This window comes from Maylandia zebra, linkage group LG3 (genome assembly GCF_041146795.1).
Source record: "Maylandia zebra isolate NMK-2024a linkage group LG3, Mzebra_GT3a, whole genome shotgun sequence".
Lineage (NCBI taxonomy): Eukaryota > Metazoa > Chordata > Actinopteri > Cichliformes > Cichlidae > Maylandia > Maylandia zebra.
Genome location: NC_135169.1, coordinates 29,258,333 through 29,265,582, shown reverse-complemented (window position 1 = coordinate 29,265,582; position 7,250 = coordinate 29,258,333). Strand labels below are relative to the sequence as shown.

Sequence of the window (7,250 nt, the reverse complement as noted above, 5' to 3'; positions counted from 1 at the left end):
CATCCAAAAAACGGACATGTACGCACAACTGTGCATTATCAGTTCTGTCTGTGACCTCCTGCTATAGACATTACATCAGTTTTCTTCAGGTCATCTAAAAGCATTTCAAACTCGTCTGACGCCAGAACTTCAACTCTACGAATATTTGAACTGTCTGACAGGGGTACGTTTTTAATAGCAGATGTCACACTTACTTTAATTTTTTCATCACTTTTCACCGCATCCACCACGGCCAGCATGCAGTATTTCGCTGTTTCAGAATCTGTGAAAGGCCTTTTCTTCTTCGCCAAGAAGCAAACACGAAGGGAAGCTGCTGCCGCTCTCTCTTGGGCTGTACAGGACCCTCACCATGGTAGTACAACTCCGGTTGTAAGATTATTAAACTCGGTAAAATGAATAAGTATTTGTCAGTCCAGGCAGGGTTAAACCGACAGTTTTCATTGTCAATTTTGCGCTTTTGGAGTGAGAAAGACATGCTGCTGTGATTGTTTAATATGTTTACATCACGGTGCATTGTGGGTTAAATATTGCTAGGCTACTAGGAGTGTTGCATTCACAGTCTACACTACGCTGTAGGAATTTTTAATTTTTTAAATTTTTTTTTTAATTAATTAATTTTTTGCGTTTGCTCTGTGTTTCTGCCAGGACCACAGGCAGGGCCACTCGCAGGTTGCTTCTGGGCCGCATTTGGCCCGCGGGCCGCCATTTGAATAGGCTTGGTGTACTGTCTTGCCTTTCTTAAGAGAGCTCATAGCTGCAAGACTGACATGCTTTTGGAGTCACAATAGACACACACATACTTGAGCAACTGTTACTTAAAGGCCCTTCTCTAACCCCTGACTATAAATACTATTCATTATATTTATATGTAAAAAGATGAATGAGTTCTTCTCTTGTTCTTAAATGTTTTCATTTATAATCCGCAACAGTTGTGATCATTATATATGATGTATTTAAATCAATAAAACTGTCATTTACAGATCTCTTTTTTTTTTCAAACTTTATATTTTTTGTCAAGATGTTGGTTCAAATAATACAATAAAACATGTTTGACCTTGTAGTTTTTCCAGACTGTTATTCCTCAATCGTCCACTAGATGTAACCAGTGAGTTTGACTTTCTGCTTTCTGCTTGTTTCTAAAGCCTAAAAATGTCAGATTTTTTTCCAGGTTTATATAAAAATAAGACAGATTGTTACATTGTGTCAGTGTTATGAAGAGGCAAAGCTTTGTAAAGTATGAGAAGAATCTGCTCCGGGTACTAGATTTAAAATAAAGTTCTAAAAATTGTACAAAATGATCAAAACATCAAAAGATAAGCAAAGGATACTTTACTGTGTGATTTCAATAACATGTTAGACATTTTTACTCAATTCACTTCATAGCTAAGAAGAATTTAGTTGCTGTAAAAAAAGTTATTTCTATATATAAAACATGAGTTTAAAAAGGAGTGCAATGAGTGAATTTGCTATTTGATGTCACTTGTATGCATTTGAGTGAGCGTGTGTTATTTCATGATAATGTTAAAAACAATTCAATACTTCACATTAAATTTGTTGTAACTCACTGTGAATGCCGTACAAAGCAAAACACTTCAACCATATTTTGCTTATTGATTGCCAATCATGTGAAATATGATGGATTCATAATAAAGGTGTTCAATGACAGTCTAGTGAAATATTTTAGCTCTGTGGCCGGTGCTCTTTGTGTTCTTTTTCTGTTTTTCTATACTTCAGTTTATTTGTTGTCCACCCACTGTGGGTGTAAAATGGAAAGTTTCACACTAAGTGTGTGAATGTGTGTGTGAATGGGTGGATGACAGGTTGTGTAAAGCGCTTTGGGGTCCTTAGGGACTAGAAAAGCGCTATACAAATACAGGCCATTTACCATTTACCATCTAACACCAGACACAAGTGTGAACTTCTTCATTTACAGAAACAGAAGGGTGTGCTCTCAGTTTGTGTCAAAAAACATTTACACATTACTTATTTGCCTTGAAATGATCATTAACCTATACTTTATAGAAAGTGGAAATTTGAGATGATTGGTTATTATAGTTCACACCAGAGAAGATGCTGGTTTAAAAGAGGGAAACGTTTCATAGACTCAAACCTCAGTTGTTTTTCTCCTCCATACTAAAACAGCTACACTGACAACATAGGAAGTTCATGTGATCAGGTAAGACCTCTTCACACACACACGCCACGCACAGTTTCTGCCTTTAACAATACATATAAAGACAATCTTTTATAATTTATCAAGTAGCAGTAACAGTCTTTTGAAAACCTTTAATTTTCCGACATTTTAGTAAAACCACTACAATGATAATGATGACCCTGATGTGAAAAAGTAGATATTAGACTTACAGTGCACTTACAGTGGATTTGTTTTAATTTATTTCCACCAGTTTTGTTACATAAATCTCACAATAAGCAATAAAGAACTACTTTATACCTGAGATGGTTAAGTTTACAGTTTAAGTGTTTTAACTGGCAGGATGATCTGCTGAAGAATGATGGGAAGCACTGGAGCTTTTACAGTAGCACCAGTAGGATTTCCAATAATTTGTGAGTGACTTCACACATGTGCACTGAAAGACTGGCGGAAGACATAAAGCCCAACACTCATGCACACTTAGATAAAGACAGTCTGCCCCAGGGCAGCTGTGGCCACAACTGTAGCTTGCCTCCACCAGTGTATGAATATGAGAGTGAATGAATAGTGGTATTGTAAAGTGCTTTGAGGGCCCCGAAAAGCGCTATATAAATCCAATCCATTATTATTATTATTATTTATTATTATTATTATTATATAGAATGAAAAGAGGAAGGGAAGCAGCAAGCTTTATGCCAAATATAACCACCTTTAAATATATGTATGAAAACTGGTTATTGCTGAACCTTTAGTGCTCTATAATTGGTAGTTACATGACACGTTAGCATCTTTGTCTATAATTTGATTAATAGTCAAATAATGGCTTGTTTAAAAAAACAACAAGAAAACGTTGATTAATACAGACCTTTGTAGTGTTAGACATGTATTACATTGTTTCTGAATGTGTGAATAAATGTACTCACAATGTTTTTTTCATACACACTAGATAAAATGAACGCTGTCCTTCTGACTATCTTGTGCACTCTCGCACTTCTGCATGGATGGAATGCAATGGTTTACAATCCAAGCCGAAACTCCAACCCACGGAACAAGTACAACAATCGCCCATGTCAGAGGACCTGGAACAATAATGGATTCAACAGATTTGTTCAGAAGCACATCCTTCAGCAAAACTTCAACAGAAAATCAAAGGAGGCATGGCAAATGTGAGTTAAAGGCTTATAGATAGGTGGATCGATAGAATGCTGTCTTTTCCTTAACAGTGCAACTGGCAAAACACAATGGGATCCAGTACACAAGTACGCTTTCAACAAACCATATGCTTACATTCTTCTTGGCATAGATTCAACAAGGTGCTGGAAACATTCCTCTGAGATTTTGATCCATGTAGACATGACAGCATCACAGTGGATGCAGATTTATAATGCAAATCTCCCGTTTCACCAAAATCCCAAAGGTAATATTGGATTGAGATGTGGTGATTATGGAGGACATTTAAGCCCACTGAACTCAGTGTTAGTTCAAAAATCTAGTTTGAGCAGTCTGACTAGTCTCCTCTGAGCTCTGACATAAATAAGGCATTTCTGCGCAATGACCCGACACTCACTGGTTATTTTCTCTTTTTCAGACCATTCTCTGTAAACCATAGAGATGGTTGTATGAGAAAACACCTGTAGCACTGTTTTTTTTTTTTAAACTTGAACCAGTTATTCTGGCAACCACAACATTACCACATTCTGAGTCACTTAAATCACCTTTCTTCACCATTTTGATGCTTGTTTTGCACTTAAGGGCATCATCTTGACCATATTACATATTTAAATTCACTTAGTTGCTGCTATGTGACTGACTGATTATATTTGTTTTGAACATGTGTACTCAACAAAATAGCCAGTAAGAGCTGTTTAGCATTTACTAAAAATAACTATAACATTATTGATATTATTTATATTAATGTAAGTGTTATGGGGGTTTTTTTGTTTGTTTTTTAAAGAAAAAAGGTTAATGTCCTGACATTAACATCGGACACTGATATGACTCTTCAGGTACTTGGAGAATGAAAGACTCTGCAAAAGACCTCTGCAGTCCTTCATCAAGAAGAAGGATGAGAAACGTGTGGTGAAGATCTGTAATGGCTCCGGCAGGCGTGTTCGTGATAACTTATGCATCAGTACCTCAACCTTTAAGATACATGATGTTGAAGTGAACACCAGCAGCTGTAGCGTTACAAGAATTACGAAAAGCACAACAAAAGTGATAGTGGCTTGTGACAAAGTTGGAAACCAGTGTCGTCCTGTTCACTTTGAAAAATATGTGTTCCAGAAGCCAACAGATGAACGCTGTCATGGTTAGCTAATTTTTATTTTTTTTGCTTGGATAAACAATCTCCTTATATCTTTTGGCTCTTTGCTACATTAAATATTATTATTTGTTATATGTCCTTTGCTTATCTCATTAAATCCTGGTCCTATAGCATTCAGTGAGAAAATCAAAAATGTGACTATATTCCACATATAAAAGGAACAGTTAAATTTCTTATGAATGCACTTTCAGCTACAGTTTATTTGCAGCTATACAAAGAGAGAAACGCATGAAAATTCATCATGATACCATCATAAATAAGACAATGTCTTTTATAAGCATGGTTTTCATTTTAAGCTTCGTTGTGATCCTCTCTGTGTTTATTTGTCAGTCTTTTCCATACTGTCCCGCAAATATTTTAAACCTATTTACTTTTTATATTTTATATGCTAACATTAAAACTAAATCTCTTTGGAAGTTAACATAGTTTTTGGTTTCTATTTTATGGCACCTAAACAACTCACTCTGTTATGTCATTTTGTTATGAACAAAATAAACAGTCTGAGTGAGTTGTGGGTTTTTGTTGACATATTTTGAGTTTTGTGGTTACTATTGAGAAATTGAGAAGAAGTAAAATTCAGGGTGGTATCAGCGATACTGATCCTATACCGATACTTTGTACAAAAACTTAATGTGTTATTGTATTTTAGCTTCATCAAATTATAGTTTCATACTGATTACAGGATGTCAGGCTACTTATTCTTATTGTTTAATTATGAAGAATTAAATAGAAATAAAAAACCTGAAGCTGTGCGTTAACTGACGCTATTTGAACACATATATCTTGTCATTTAACATGTTTATACATTCCTGGACATTTCAACAAAAACATTCAACATTCACACTTTCCCTCATTCACAGTAGTGCTGTGCCACACTCAGAATTTGGGTATGAATCCAATACCAAGTAAATACAGGTATAGTGAAAGATGAATTCTCAATTTGCAAATTCTGAACACATTTCAATCACCACTATATCACTGTGATTGTTACTTTCCACAATAATTACTTAACACAACAAAACACACCTTTGAGCTTTTCATGTGTTTTGAAATTGGGCTTTTGGAGACCATAGTGCATGTTTGAGGTTTATTTTTTCCAAAGAAATAGTTAACACAGTTCAGCAGGCTACATACTGAACTTGAATGATAAAAGCAAGTATCGACCCAGTTGTGCTAGTATTGATCCAATACCAATACTAGTGTTGGTATCAATACTATTGATTTTTGGATCGATCTGCTCACCTCAGTTACCAGCCTGTTTTTGAATTCATTGGATTGTAGTTGCTTTCTCTCAGGATTTCTGCACTTTTGCAACGTTGGCTTCAAACATAAATAAGAGGTCAAGTTTATATTTACATGTTCTAGTCAGGCAAGAGTGCTGTTACAGGTGGTGGATAGGAGAATATATCAAAACACCACCTGTGCATGGGAGCACAGGCTTGTAAAAGACCTTATAGAAAATAGTTTTATATGCACAAAAATGTATGAATCATAGACACATATCACACATATATTCGGGTATTGTACTTGCAGTCTTAACCATAGTCGCTGATCATTTATTTTATTTTATTGTCAATTTTCTCAATCCCTGTGTCTAGACAGTAACTACCTTTAGTTTTCAGAAAATTTATATTAGCTTTTAAAGAAAAATGAAATATTGCCTTAAAGTTCCACTAAGCTATTGTTACTCCCCTCACCTTTCTAATATTCTATCTGTAAAACTCAAAGCGTGAAACTGTTCTTGAAGAGGAATTATTAAAGAATCAAATCTCATAACCAGCTGTCATGTACACACAATACTTACTGTTTACTAGTATTACCGCTTCTTCCGCCATATCTCGTGGGAAGAAAAGATGATGTTGTTGTTGTTGTTGCTTTTTGTTTCCTGTAAAGACAAGCATTGAATGCTGAGTGAGTTTGCCTGGTTTCCTGTGTGAGGCACTGCCTAGATGGTTTAAAAATATTCTGTAAAAATATTCAAAGTCGGTACGTTTTTTTTTAATCATCATTGAAATATGTGTTGCTTCTCTGTGAGACATTTGCCAGATACCTCACTGTAAAATCTAATATTTTGTTTTATTCAAAATATTAAGTAGACTGAACCCAGTCTTTATCAACTTGTTATTAGAACTCAGTTTAAGTAAGTTACAGTACTTTTCATTCAAAAAGCTGATCAACTCAGTTTATTTGAGTTGTCTTAACTTATAAAAAGTAAGTAAGCCAGAAATTTTGCTTCTCAGTGCAGAAGGATAAAACGATATGGTTTGAAAATGCCACGTCACTACCGTCCTCCTCCCTCGCACAGATCAGCCCGCATGTTCATGGTGCCAGCATTTTTTTCTGGAATATGTTGAGCAAACCTGGAGAAGCTTCAGTTCAAGAGATTGTTGTCATTGCTGTGAATGCTTATGTGATACCGCACACCAAAGCCTTGACATTTCTGATAATGGGGAAAAAAGTGAGAGATGGTGGAAAGATGTCAAAAGATCCTGATTCTCTGCAAAGGTTTAATATGTTTGGAAGTATCGTGGGGCTCAACAGGCTGTCCTCTGGCAGGGCATACTGGGAGGTGGAGGTCAGCAAAAAGACCAGGTGGGATCTGGGTCTGGCGAGACGTGATGCAAACCACAAGGGGAAACTCTCAATCAATCCTGACAACGGTTATTGGGCTACTGCACACCTGATATAGGGTGTTGATGTCATTAGACCACACCCCTTCTCATTACAGAGATGCACATCACCTAATATGCTTAATTGGTAGTAGGCTTTCGAGCC

At 36.0% G+C, this 7,250-nt stretch overlaps 1 long non-coding RNA gene across 1 annotated transcript; it reads left to right on the top strand.

The window, feature by feature from the left end:
* The first annotated feature begins 2,049 nt into the window (after positions 1-2,049).
* Positions 2,050-4,983, top strand: LOC143417058 (uncharacterized). The gene is made up of 3 exons (XR_013097273.1): positions 2,050-2,176; positions 3,099-3,318; positions 4,159-4,983. It is a non-coding gene; the product is annotated as an uncharacterized LOC143417058 (long non-coding RNA).
* Positions 4,984-7,250: the final 2,267 nt, after the last annotated feature.